At 43.0% G+C, this 13,379-nt stretch overlaps 1 long non-coding RNA gene across 1 annotated transcript; it reads left to right on the top strand.

The window, feature by feature from the left end:
- Positions 1–266: 266 nt before the first annotated feature.
- Positions 267–4,077, top strand: LOC121534357. Its single transcript, XR_006657928.1, has 3 exons — positions 267–308; positions 969–1,070; positions 3,642–4,077. It is a non-coding gene; the product is annotated as an uncharacterized LOC121534357 (long non-coding RNA).
- Positions 4,078–13,379: the final 9,302 nt, after the last annotated feature.

Below are 13,379 nucleotides of genomic sequence, written 5' to 3'. Positions count from 1 at the left end.
CATCATCAAAAAAATCATCAGAAAACAGTAGACATTTGATTTCAGATTCTAGTAGGCCGAGGCCATGAGCTGCAGACTGTTCTAGTGCCCTCGCCATTTCTTTGGTATATATGTTGAAGAAGGTGGGCTCAAGCTGCATCTGTTTCTCTCTCTTCTCTCTCTGTCTCTCTGTCTCTACGTCTCTCTCTCACAAACACACACACACACACACACACACACACACACATAAACACACACATCAGTATCTTCATCCTGTGTCTTATCTTCCCTAGCTCCTCTTCTTGTGACCACTGGAACTCCCAGAACAGGTAGGAACACATTACAACTCTTATCATTCTAGCTGGGGAAGCTGTAGAAGAAATAGGTGAATAGGAAACGGGTACAGTAGGGAGACTAGGTGGTTAGGAAACTGGTACAGTAGTAGTAGGAGGACTAGGTGTTAGGAAACTGGTACAGTAGTTGTAGGAGGACTAGGTGGTGAGGAAACTGGTACAGTAGGATGACTAGGTGGTTAGGAAACTGGTACAGTCGGGGGACTAGGTGTTAGGAAACTGGTACAGTAGTTGTAGGAGGACTAGGTGGTGAGGAAACTGGTACAGTAGGAGGACTAGGTGGTTAGGAAACTGGTACAGTAGGATGACTAGGTGGTTAGGAAACTGGTACAGTAGAAGGACTAGGTGGTTAGGAAACTGGTACAGTAGGATGACTAGGTGGTTAGGAAACTGGTACAGTAGTTGTAGGAGGAATAGGTGGTTAGGAAACTGGTACAGTCGGGGGACTAGGTGGTTAGGAAACTGGTACAGTAGTTATAGGAGGACTAGTTGGTTAGGAAACTAGTACAGTTTGGGGACTAGGATGTTAGGAAACTGGTACAGTAGGGGGACTAGGTGGTTAGGAAACTGGTACAGTAGCTGAAGGAAGGAGAAGGGTCTGAGAGGAATGTTATTATCTTGTATTTGTAATTCTAGGTACCCCAGTGGTCATCATGGTGTGTGTGAGTCTGACTGTGTTGGTGGTGGGACTCATCCTGCTACTGATCTACAAATGGAGGAGAGACAGGAAATCATCAAGTGAGTAACCCTCATATGAATGTATATACAGTGGTGAGAACAAGTATTTGATACACTGCCGATTTCGCAGGTTTTCCTACTTACAAAGCATGTAGAGGTCTGTAATCTTTATCATAGGTACACTTCAACTGTGAGAGACGGAATCTAAAACAAAAATCCAGGAAATCACATTGTATGATTTTTAAGTAATTAATTTGCATTTTATTGCATGACATAAGTATTTGATCACCTACCAACCAGTAAGAATTCCGGCTCTCACAGACCTGTTAGTTTTTCTTTAAGAAGCCCTCCTGTTCTCCACTCATTACCTGTATTAACTTTACCTGTTTGAACTCGTTATCTGTATAAAAGACACCTGTCCACACATTCAATCAAACAGTCTCCAACCTCTCCACAATGGCCAAGACCAGAGAGCTGTGTAAGGACATCAGGGATAAAATTGTAGACCTGCACAAGGCTGGGATGGGCTACAGGACAATAGGCAAGCAGCTTGGTGAGAAGGCAACAACTGTTGGCGCAATTATTAGAAAATGGAAAAAGTTCAAGATGACGGTCAATCACTCTCGGTCTGGGGCTCCATGCAAGATCTCACCTCGTGGGGCATCAATGATCATGAGGAAGGTGAGGGATCAGCCCAGAACTACACGGCAGGACCTTGACAATGACCTGAAGAGAGCTGGGACCACAGTCTCAAAGAAAACCATTAGTACACACTACACCGTCATGGATTAAAATCCTGCAGCGGACGCAAAGTCCCCCTGCTCAAGCCAGCGCATGTCCAGGCCCGTCTGAAGTTTGCCAATTACCATCTGGATGATCCAGAGGAGGAATGGGAGAAGGTCATGTGGTCTGATGAGACAAAAATAGAGCTTTTTTGTCTAAACTCCACTCGCCGTGTTTGGAGGAAGAAGAAGGATGAGTACAACCCCAAGAACACCATCCCAACCGTGAAGCATGGAGGTGGGAACATCATTCTTTGGGGATGCTTTTCTGCAAAGGGGACAGGACAACTGCACCGTATTGAGGGGAGGATGGATGGGGCCATGTATCGCGAGATCTTGGCCAACAACCTCCTTCCCTCAGTAAGAGCATTGAAGATGGGTCATGGCTGGGTCTTCCAGCATGACAACGACCCGAAACACACAGCCAGGGCAACTAAGGAGTGGCTCCGTAAGAAGCATCTCAAGGTCCTGGAGTGGCCTAGCCAGTCTCCAGACCTGAACCCAATAGAAAATCTTTGGAGGGAGCTGAAAGTCCGTATTGCCCAGCGACAGCCCCGAAACCTGAAGGATCTGGAGAAGGTCTGTATGGAGGAGTGGGCCAAAATCCCTGCTGCAGTGTGTGCAAACCTGGTCAAGACCTACAGGAAACGTATGATCTCTGTAATTGCAAACAAAGGTTTCTGTACCAAATATTAAGTTCTGCTTTTCTGATGTATCAAATACTTATGTCATGCAATAAAATGCAAATTAATTACTTAAAAATCATACAATGTGATTTTCTGGAGAATTTCACAGTTGAAGTGTACCTATGATAAAAATTACAGACCTCTACATGCTTTGTAAGTAGGAAAACCTGCAAAATCGGCAGTGCATCAAATACTGGTTCTCCCCACTGTATATGTACATGAACGCAGGCAACAGACACACACACTGCAACCATTGTTCATGATACACTACATGATCTAAAGTATGTAGGAATCTGCTTGTCGAACATCTCATTCCAAAATCATGGGCATTAATATGGAGTTGGTCCCCCCTTTGCTGCTATTAATTAATTAATTAATTAATATGCCATTTTGCAGACGCTTTTATCCAAAGCGACTTACAGTCATGAGTGCATACATTTTTGTGTATGGGTGGTCCCGGGGATCGAACTCACTACCTTGGCGTTACAAGCGCCGTGCTCTACCAGCTGAGCTACAGAGGACTATAACAGCATCCACTCATCTGGGATGGCTTTCCACTAGATGTTGGAACATTGCTGTGGGGACTTGCTTCCATTCAGGAGCAAGAGCTCTGAGGTTGGGCAATTAGGCCTGGCTCGCAGTCGGTGTTCCAATTCATCCCAAAGGTGTTCGATGGGGTTGAGGTCAGGGCTCTGTGCAGGCTAGTCAATTTCTTCCTCACCGATCTCGACAAACCAGTTCTGTATGGACCTCGCTTTCTGCACGGGGGAATTGTCATGCTGAAACAGGAAAGGGCCTTCCACAAAACTGTTGCCACAAAGTTGGAAGCCAGAATCGTCTAGAATGTCATTGTATGATGTTGGGGTAGCGTTTCCACTTCACAATAACAGCACTTACAGTTGACCGGGGCAGCTCTAGCAGGGCAGGAATTTGACAAACTCACTTGTTGAAAGGTGGCATCATATGACAGTGCCACGTTGAAAGTCACTGAGCTCTTCAGTAGGGTCATTCTAATGCCAATGTTTAACTATGGAGATTGCATGGCTGGGTACTATATTTTATACACCTGTCAGCAACGGGTGTGGCTGAAATAGTTGTTTCCACTCATTTGAAGGGGTGTCCACATACTTTTGTATATACATTGTATGTTGTGTGTTCCACAGGGCCAGACTCCAAGCCAGATACAGGAATCACAGTGTGTGTAAGAGAGGGTACCATCAATACAACAACCCAAGACTCCACCTACCAAACCCTTAATACAACAACCCAAGACTCCACCTACCAAACCCTCAATACAACAACCCAAGACTCCACCTACCAAACCCTCAATACAACAACCCAAGACTCCACCTACCAAACCCTCAATACAACAACCCAAGACTCCACCTACCAAACCCTAAACTCAACAACCCAAGACTCCACCAACCAAACCCTAAACAAAACAACCCAAGACCCCCACCTACCAAACCCTCAATACAACAACCCAAGACTCACACAGAGACAGTAATGTGTTCATTAAGTGTTGGTCTTCGTAACATGTGTACCTAATGTAAGAAAATCCATTCTGCACCATACTGATTTACTTATAACTTATTTGGATCCATGAAATGTGATATATATATATATATATATATATATATAGAGAGAGAGAGAGAGAGAGAGAGAGAGAGAGAGAGAGAGAGAGAGAGAGAGAGAGAGAGAGAGAGAGAGAGAGAGAGAGAGAGAGAGAGAGAGAGAGAGAGAGAGAGAGAGAGAGAGAGAGAGATAGAGAGAGAGAGAGAGAAAGAGAAAGAGAAAGAGAAAGAGAAAGAGAAAGAGAAAGAGAAAGAGAAAGAGAAAGAGAAAGAGAAAGAGAGAGAGAGAGAGAGAGAGAGAGAGAGAGAGAGAGAGAGAGAGAGAGAGAGAGAGAGAGAGAGAGAGAGAGAGAGAGAGAGATAGAGAGATAGAGAAAGAGAAAGAGAAAGAGAAAGAGAAAGAGAAAGAGAAAGAGAAAGAGAAAGAGAAAGAGAAAGAGAAAGAGAAAGAGAAAGAGAGAATAAATACATTATTCCCCAAAATTATGAAACAATACTAAGAATTTGAAAACCTAAATGATGAAGACAAACATAAACATACTTGCTGAAAAACCAAAATGCTGTGTTTTGTTTTTGCCAAATACAGTGAATTCGTAATGTATGCACATTTTTTTCTCATTTTGTTAAGTTACAGCCTTTTTCTAAAATTGATTAAATAGTTGTTTCCCTCATCAATCTACACACATTAACCCGTAATGACAAAGCAAAACAGGTTTTATAAAAATTAAATACTAAAATATGACATTTACATAAGTATTCAGACCCTTTACTCAGTACTTACACAAAATAAAAAACGGAAATATGACATTTACATAAGTATTCAGACCCTTTACTCAGTACTTTGTTAAAGCACCTTCAGCAGCGATTACAGCCTCGATTCTTCTTGGGTTTGACGCTACAAGCTTGGCACACCTGTATTTGAGGAGTTTCTCCCATTCTTCTCTGCAGATCCTCTCAAGCTCTGTCACGTTGGATGGGGAGCATCGGTGCACAGCTATTTTCAGGTCTCTCCAGAGATGTTTGATCGGGTTCAAGTCCGGGCTCTGGCTGGGCCAATCAAGGACATTCAGAGACTTGTCCCAAAGCCACTCCTGCGTTGTCTTGGCTTTGTGCTTAGGGTCATTGCCCTTTTGGAAGGTGAACCTTCACCCCAGTCTGAGGTCCTGAGTGATCTGGAGCAGGTTTTCATCAAGGAACTCTCTGTACTTTGCTCCTTTCATCTTTCCCTCGATCCTGACTAGTCTCCCAGTCCCTGCCGCTGAAAAACATCCCCACAGCATGACGCTGCCACCACCATGCTTCACAGTAGGGATAGTGCCAGGTTTCCTCCAGACGTGATGCTTGGCCTTCAGGCCAAAGAGTTCAATCTTGGTTTCATCAAACCAGAGAATCTTGTTTCTCATGGTCTGAGTCCTTTAGGTGCCTTTTGGCAAACTCCAAGCGGGCTGTCATGTGCCTTTTACTGAGGAGTGGTTTCTGTCTGGCCACTCTACGATAAAGGCCTGATTGGTGGAGTGCTGCAGAGGAACTCTGGAGCGCTGTCAGAGTGACCAATGGGTTCTTGGTCACCTCCCTGACGAAGACCCTTCTTCCACGATTGCTCTGTTTGGCCGGGCAGCCATCACTAGGAAGAGTCTTGGTGGTTCAAAACTTCTTCCATTTAAGAATGATGGAGGCCACTGTGTTCTTGAGGACCTTCAATGCTGCAGAAATGTTTTGGTACCCTTTTCCCAGATCTGTGTCTCGACATAATCCTGTCTCTGAGCTCAATGGACAATTCCTTCGACCTCATGGCTTGGTTTTCGTTCTCTGACATGTGTTGTCAACTGTGGGACCTCATATAGACAGGTGTTTGCCTTTACAAATCATGTCCAATCAATTGAATTTACCACAGGTGGACTCCAATGAAGTTGTAGAAACATCTCAAGAATGATCAATGGAAACAGAATGCACCTGAGCTCAATTTCGAGTCTCAAAGCAAAGGGTCTGAATACTTATGTAAATAAGGTATTTCTGTTTTTATTTTTAAGAAATTTGCAAAAAAATCTGAAAATGTGTTTTCGCTTTGTCATGATGGGGTATTGTGTGTAGATTGATGAGGAAAAATATAATTTAATCAATTTTAGAATAAGGCTGTAACGTAACAAAATTTGGAAAATTTCAAGGGGTCTGAATAATTTCAGAATGCTCTGTATGTGGCCTCCTGCCACAATCTGAGGGACAGACAACAAAAAATATAGTGTGATTATTAATATTAGCCTTTTAGATCTTTTCTGTCTTTTCCATGTCATCACTTCTCATTACTCTCTGTTACTATAACTCAGGTTACAACTAGTTCTGGTATTAATTGCATTCTTATTATTCTCATTTGTTATTATTTGTTGTAATTACTTTTAACATTATCATTAGCTACATCACTAACAGTTTAGTGTATTTGTTGTAATTACTATGAACATTATTATCAGCTATATTACTAACAGTCTAGTTATTACTAAATAAAAAAAATGAGAGAGAGAGAGAGAGAGAGAGAGAGAGAGAGAGAGAGAGAGAGAGAGAGAGAGAGAGAGAGAGAGACACAGAGGTGTGGTGTCAGAGGAGGGAGGAGCTTTCAATAGAGGAAAAAAGAGCACTTCAGAAACACCCAGCTGTCAAACACTGTCTAACTGCTGATGGTTTAGTAGGACTGAGAGTAGCTGACAGACAAGCTGTTGTGGACCTGTGCTTGGTAGTATCGTAAAGTCACTTAAACAGTATAGTAACTGTGATAATAAAGTAACTTTAACAGCATAGTAACTGTAATGGTAAAGTTACTTTAACATTATAGTAACACTGGTAGTAAAGTAACTTTAACAGTATAGTAATTGAGGAGTAACTGTCCAGAATGAAGATACTCCATGTTGTCTCATGCTGTCTCCTCTCAGGTGAGTTGTCTGTCTGTCTGTCTGTCTGTCTGTCTGTCTGTCTGTCTGTCTGTCTGTCTGTCTGTCTGTCTGTCTGTCTGTCTGTCTGTCTGTCTGTCTGTCTGTCTGTCTGTCTGTCTGTCTGTCTGTCTGTATTTCTGTAGTCTGTATCAGTTTCTATAGTACTAGACTGTCTGTCTATAGTCTGTATCCGTTTCTATAGTACTAGACTGTGTGCTGTCTGTCTGTAGTCTGTATCAGTTTCTATAGTACCATGATAGTACCTGATATGATGACTTTTGATATAAGATTATTAATGTTTGGAAACTCCTGAGCTGCATGTGGGAGAGAGGACAAGGACACAAAATGTGTTATAGAGGTCACTGGTGAGTGACAGAGGGTTGGTGTGCCAAGATAGATTGGGGGCCACTTGGGCTAATCTTAGAAGGTGTACGTGATGGAATGGCCTGGCCATACGTACTACATAGTACATACTAGGGTGACACACGATACCATGTATGGGGATCCTATTGTAGGAGATGAGTGACACTCAATGATGGTTGGCAGATGATGGACAAAAGTAGCTCGGAGAGCATAATATAAACTGAGAGATTTTCTATGGAAGTCATATGACAAGAGGCTACGTCCGTACCGCCTGTCATTGAATCCAGTACTGCATTAAATAACGATGAATCAACTCTCCATCTGTGTCCCATCCTGAAGTACTCGATACCAGAGAAACTCGTCATAACAGTACTATAGATAATACAGTATACAGTGGGGGGAAAAAGTATTTAGTCAGCCACCAATTGTGCAAGTTCTCCCACTTAAAAAGATGAGGGAGGCCTGTAATTTTCATCATAGGTACACGTCAACTATGACAGACAAATTGAGATTTTTCTTTCCAGAAAATCACATTGTAGGATTTTTTATGAATTTATTTGCAAATTATGGTGGAAAATAAGTATTTGGTCACCTACAAACAAGCAAGATTTCTGGCTCTCACAGACCTGTAACTTCTTCTTTAAGAGGCTCCTCTGTCCTCCACTCGTTACCTGTATTATGTAATGTTTGTGTGTGTGTGTGTGAAGGTACTCTGACAGGACTACTGTCGGGGTGTGTTTGTGTGTGTGTGAAGGTACTCTGACAGGACTAGTGTCGGGGTGTGTTTGTGTGTTTGAGTGTGAAGGTACTGTGACAGGATTGATTGTAGACAGTACAGGGAGAGATGAGACTTCACTGGGAGAGAATCATGATGACTGTCTGTATCACTATACTAAATCTCCTCTCAGGTAGGTTTACAGATTTACACTGTTACACTAGAGACTGGTCCTAGATCAGGTCTACACTGTTACACTAGAGACTGGTCCTAGATCAGGTCTACACTGATACACTAGAGACTGGTCCTAGATCAGGTCTACACTGATACACTAGAGACTGGTCCTAGATCAGGTCTATACTGTTTCACTAGAGACTGGTCCTAGATCAGGTCTACACTGTTACACTAGAGACTGGTCTTAGATCAGTCAACCTTCTACTGGTTAGTTTTCAGAAATAATTTTACTACTTTACTGATTACATTTGAAGACAGGAAAGTTTGTTGGCTTCAAAATGTATTACTAAGCAGATGGCAAACCTTGTTAAATGTAGTATTTTAAATCAGATGTAAAGTGAGTAATGTCTTCATAGTAGCAGTCAAATTGATTGATCTAATCAAATCAAAGTGTATTTGTCACTTGCACAGGATACAACAGGTGTAAACAGTACAGTGAAATGCTTAGTTCCAAGCTCTTCTTCAACAAGGCAGTATTCAATATCAAAGGTTAAGAAATAGAAAAGTGATCAACTGTTCCGTCTATGTGATTGACAGCTACCTGTCATGGCCAGAAGATCTCTGTGAGGGGAGTGGAGGGACAGATGAAGGAGCTTCGTTGTGAATACGCCTTCACCAACCAGGACAATGTCAAGTACTTCTGTCGGATCGATGACCGCCTATCCTGCCGTGACCTGATCCGGACCGGGAATCATGACGTCTGGGTGAGAGAGGGGAGATTCTCTGTGTACGACAACACCACTGCTGCGGTCTTCACTGTCATTATAGACATGCTGAGCCTGAAGGATGCTGGGAAATACTGGTGTGGAGTGGACATCTTCTTATTGCCGGATGATGTCAGTGAGATTCAACTGCAGGTTACACCAGGTAGGCACTTTATCTCTGTGTTTCATTGGTTAATCCTGTCCCTCTTTAATCAAAGTACCACTAATAAAGGTTGTATGACATAACCCTTCCCACTGTTGGGTGACATAACCATTCCCTTAATAGGGTGACATAACCATTCCCACAGCAGGGTGACATAACCATTCCCACAGCAGGGTGAATCCTACTAATCCTAACCCTGTCTAATAGAGGTCTAGGATATTGTTGAGCCTGTGTTTTAATTCTAACCCTGTCTAATAGAGGTCTAGGATATTGTTGAGCCTGTGTTTTAATCCTAACCCTGTCTAATAGAGGTCTAGGATATTGTTGAGCCTGTGTTTTAAATTAAAACACAGGCTCAACAATATCCTAGACCTCTATTAGACAGGGTTAGGATTAAAACTTTTAATCCTAACCCTGTCTAATAGAGGTCTAGGATATTGTTGAGCCTGTGTTTTAATCCTAACCCTGTCTAATAGAGGTCTAGGATATTGTTGAGCCTGTGTTTTAATCCTAACCCTGTCTAATAGAGGTCTAGGATATTGTTGAGCCTGTGTTTTAATCCTAACCATGTCTAATAGAGGTCTAGGATATTGTTGAGCCTGTGTTTTAATCCTAACCCTGTCTAATAGAGGTATAGGATATTGTTGAGCCTGTGTGAGTCTGTTTATCAAAGCAGGTGAGGGTTTTTTCTCGTAACAGAGAACTGTGCTGGTTTCTCTTCTCAGATCTGTTCCCTCTTCAATTGCTCACTTCCTGGGAAACTGTGTGTACGTGAATGTATGTGTGTGTGTTTGTGTGTGTGTGTGTGTGTGTGTGTGTGTGTGTGCGTGTGTGTGTTGGTGTGTGTGTGTTTAGAGTGCAGTAATTCACCTTTCACTGTTTCCCTTCAGCTATTTTCACCACAGACCTCGAAAGCCCTCCCCAGAACAGGACAAACAACCATATACAACACAGTGAGTTATGCACGTATGTGTGTGTGTGTGTGTGTGTGTGTGTGTGTGTTATACACCAGGTGGACATCAGTTTCTCTTCTCTCTCTCTTCAGATTCCCAGCTGACTCTCCTGGTTCTAACCACGGTGACGTGTCTCTCAGCACTGCTGTTCCTGGGTTTCTTCACCCTCTCTCTGCTGCTGGTCGTCCAGAACCAGAACACCCTCAGTTCTGACTATGTGACCATGAACCCTGTCACAAGTGCCGGAATCACCCCCAACATAGATCTTGACAGCTTAGACACTGCTGTAACGTCTGGACTCTACGCCCACATAGATCCACAACACATAGACACTACTGTAACGTCTGGACTCTACCCCCACATAGTTCCACAACACATAGACACTGCTGTAAAGTATGGACCCTACGCCCACATAGATCCACAGCACATAGACACTACTGTAACGTCTGGACTCTACGCCCACATAGATCCACAGCACATAGACACTGTTGTAACGTCTGGACTCTACGCCCACATAGATCCACAGCACATAGAAGCTGCAGTCAGCGGCCGAGTTGGCTTGACCATTGATGAGTACATAGATATGGACGTCACTGGCCAAGCCGTCCACTATCACAGTCTTACACTGGGACAGCTTCCAGAAGACATCTACCAGAGCCTGACCCTGGAACAGCTTCTAGAAGACAACATCTACCAGAGCCTGACCCTGGGACAGCTTCTAGAAGACAACATCTACCAGAGCCTGACCCTGGGACAGCTTCTAGAAGACAACATGGATCAGAACCTGGGGCCATCCACCAATTATACTGAACAAAAATAGAAATGCAACATGTAAAGTGCTGGTCCCATGTTTCATGAGCTGAAATAGAAGTTCCCAGACATTTTCCATACACACAAAAAGCTTATTTCTCTACAAAACGTATTCTGATTGGCTGGACCTGACTCCCCGGTGTGTTGGCCTGTCTTCCAAGTGGGTGGGCATGGCTCCCAAGTGGGGTTCCCAAATGTCCCGTGTAGCTCAGTTGGTAGAGCATGGTGTTTGCAACGCCAGGGTTGTGGGTTCGATTCCCACGGCGGGCCAGTATGAAAATGTAACTAACTGTAAGTTAGTAAATGTAAATGTAAGTCGCTCTGGATAAGAGCGTCTGCTAAATGACTAAAATGTAAATGTGGGCCAATGCCCACCCAGGCCCAATTTTGACTGGCCAGGCATGTGAAATCCATAGATTAGGGCCTAATGAATTTATTTCAAGTTGAACTGTAACTCTTTGAAATTGTTGCATGTTGCGTTTATATTTTTGTTCAGTATAGATCACTTTTAATAGCAGAATCAAAAGTTGACCACCAATTATTTCGCTATATCTTGCAGAGCCGGGGACCAACCACCAATTAGACCACTGTTTATAGCATAGTCAAAATATGAATCAAAGTTAAAGTCATATAAACCAAACTAATAAAACTTCTTGAAAATCTCCTCTGCTATTCTATTCTATTCTCCACAAATCATGTCTGTAACGCAGTAACTTCAATGAGCTGATAGGGGGCGCTGTTAGTGTGTTAGATTGATGAAGTGACCAGAACGAATCAGTTGGACTGCCATTTGATTTCGTGTTTTTCCCGGGACGTCCACACATGTTATTAATGGTGTTGTAATAAAAACCACAGGCAGCTCATGAGATGAACATTCAGGTTCTTTCAATCACATTCATCTCTCTACTCCACCTGTCTGCCTCCCTTCCTATCTGTCGTGACTTGAGCTATCGCTAACGAAGTGCAACATTGTATCAACTCAGCAGGTTGACATGCTCAGGGGCGCACGCTCCCTCAATGTTATCAGGACAGAGAAACCACACACATGCTTATTGCTCACACGGAGCACTCCAAACAAAAGACAATGAAAAACATTGATAAAACTCCTAAATGATGGTTATGAAATAAACTAAAACTTGTTTCTGACTAGTGTAGAAGGATGTGAACTCTGCAAACAACGTTTCCACTCCTAGAATGACAATGGTAAATCACTGTATGTCACGTTAGTTTATAGACGGGACGGACCAAGGCGCAGCGTGATATGCATACATGTTTATTAACCAATAAACACAACGACAAAACAATAAACAAACGATACGTGACGTGACGTCCAAGGCAGCGCAGCACAACACAGCACAGCACAGCACAGCACAGCACAGCACAACACATCACAACACAGCACAGCACAGCACAACACAACACAGCACAGCACAGCACAGCACAACACAACACAACACAACACAACACAGCACAACACAGCACAACACAACACAACACAACACAGCACAACACAACACAACACAACACAACACAACACAACACAACACAACACAACACAACACAGCACAACACAACACGGAACAAGATCCCACAACCCACTAGTGCCAATAGGCTGCCTAAGTATGGTCCCCAATCAGAGACAACGAGCGACAGCTGCCTCTGATTGGGAACCACACCGGCCAACATAGAAATAGACATACTAGATTCTACAACATAGAACTAACACAACAAGGAATACACACACCCTGACTCAACATATAAGCGTCCCCTGAGTCAGGGCGTGACACTGTATGCCATCATTAACTGAAATAATGTAACCAAATGAAGGGGATAAACGGTACATTTACCAGGCCTACTGGTTACATGTGTAATGGGGATTTTTTATTTATTTTATTTATCAAAGGGAAAACAATTCTCACAATGTAACAATGAATGTGCAAGAATTGGTGGGAGACAGCAGAGCACATTCTGGAGAGCTGAGTGCATTCTGGAGAAGGACGCCCATATCTTCACCAGACACCCCTTTGCTTCTTCTTGTCTCAACATTTGTAATTATCCTCCAGACACATTATCTTCACACATTTTAGATGCTTTTCACTATCAGCCACAACACAATGGTCAGCAAGGTCTATTGCCACACATGATGGCCAAATTGCTGGCTTCCCAAATAGTAGCTAATGATCCTCTGTGGCTAAGTCAAGTATTTTGAATGATTTTACTTAGACAGGAGTAATTATATAATTTTGGCAAAACATCAATTTACTTTAGGGGGAGGCAGCATCTGAACAGTGCACTGTGCTTCCGCCAACTTTCCTTCCTAATTCGGAAGTGGCTGAAACCAGAGATCTGTATATAATGACGAGATGCTCATGTCTCCACCCTAACAATGCGAGTTGATGTCCCAATGGAGGGAAAGCAGGCGACAAGCTTAGGTCTGCTTATTCTGCCCATAGAAACGCATTGG

Source organism: Coregonus clupeaformis, chromosome 38 (assembly GCF_020615455.1).
Source record: "Coregonus clupeaformis isolate EN_2021a chromosome 38, ASM2061545v1, whole genome shotgun sequence".
NCBI lineage: Eukaryota > Metazoa > Chordata > Actinopteri > Salmoniformes > Salmonidae > Coregonus > Coregonus clupeaformis.
Note: the sequence above shows the minus strand (reverse complement) of the source record. Positions and strands in the feature narration are given on the sequence as shown.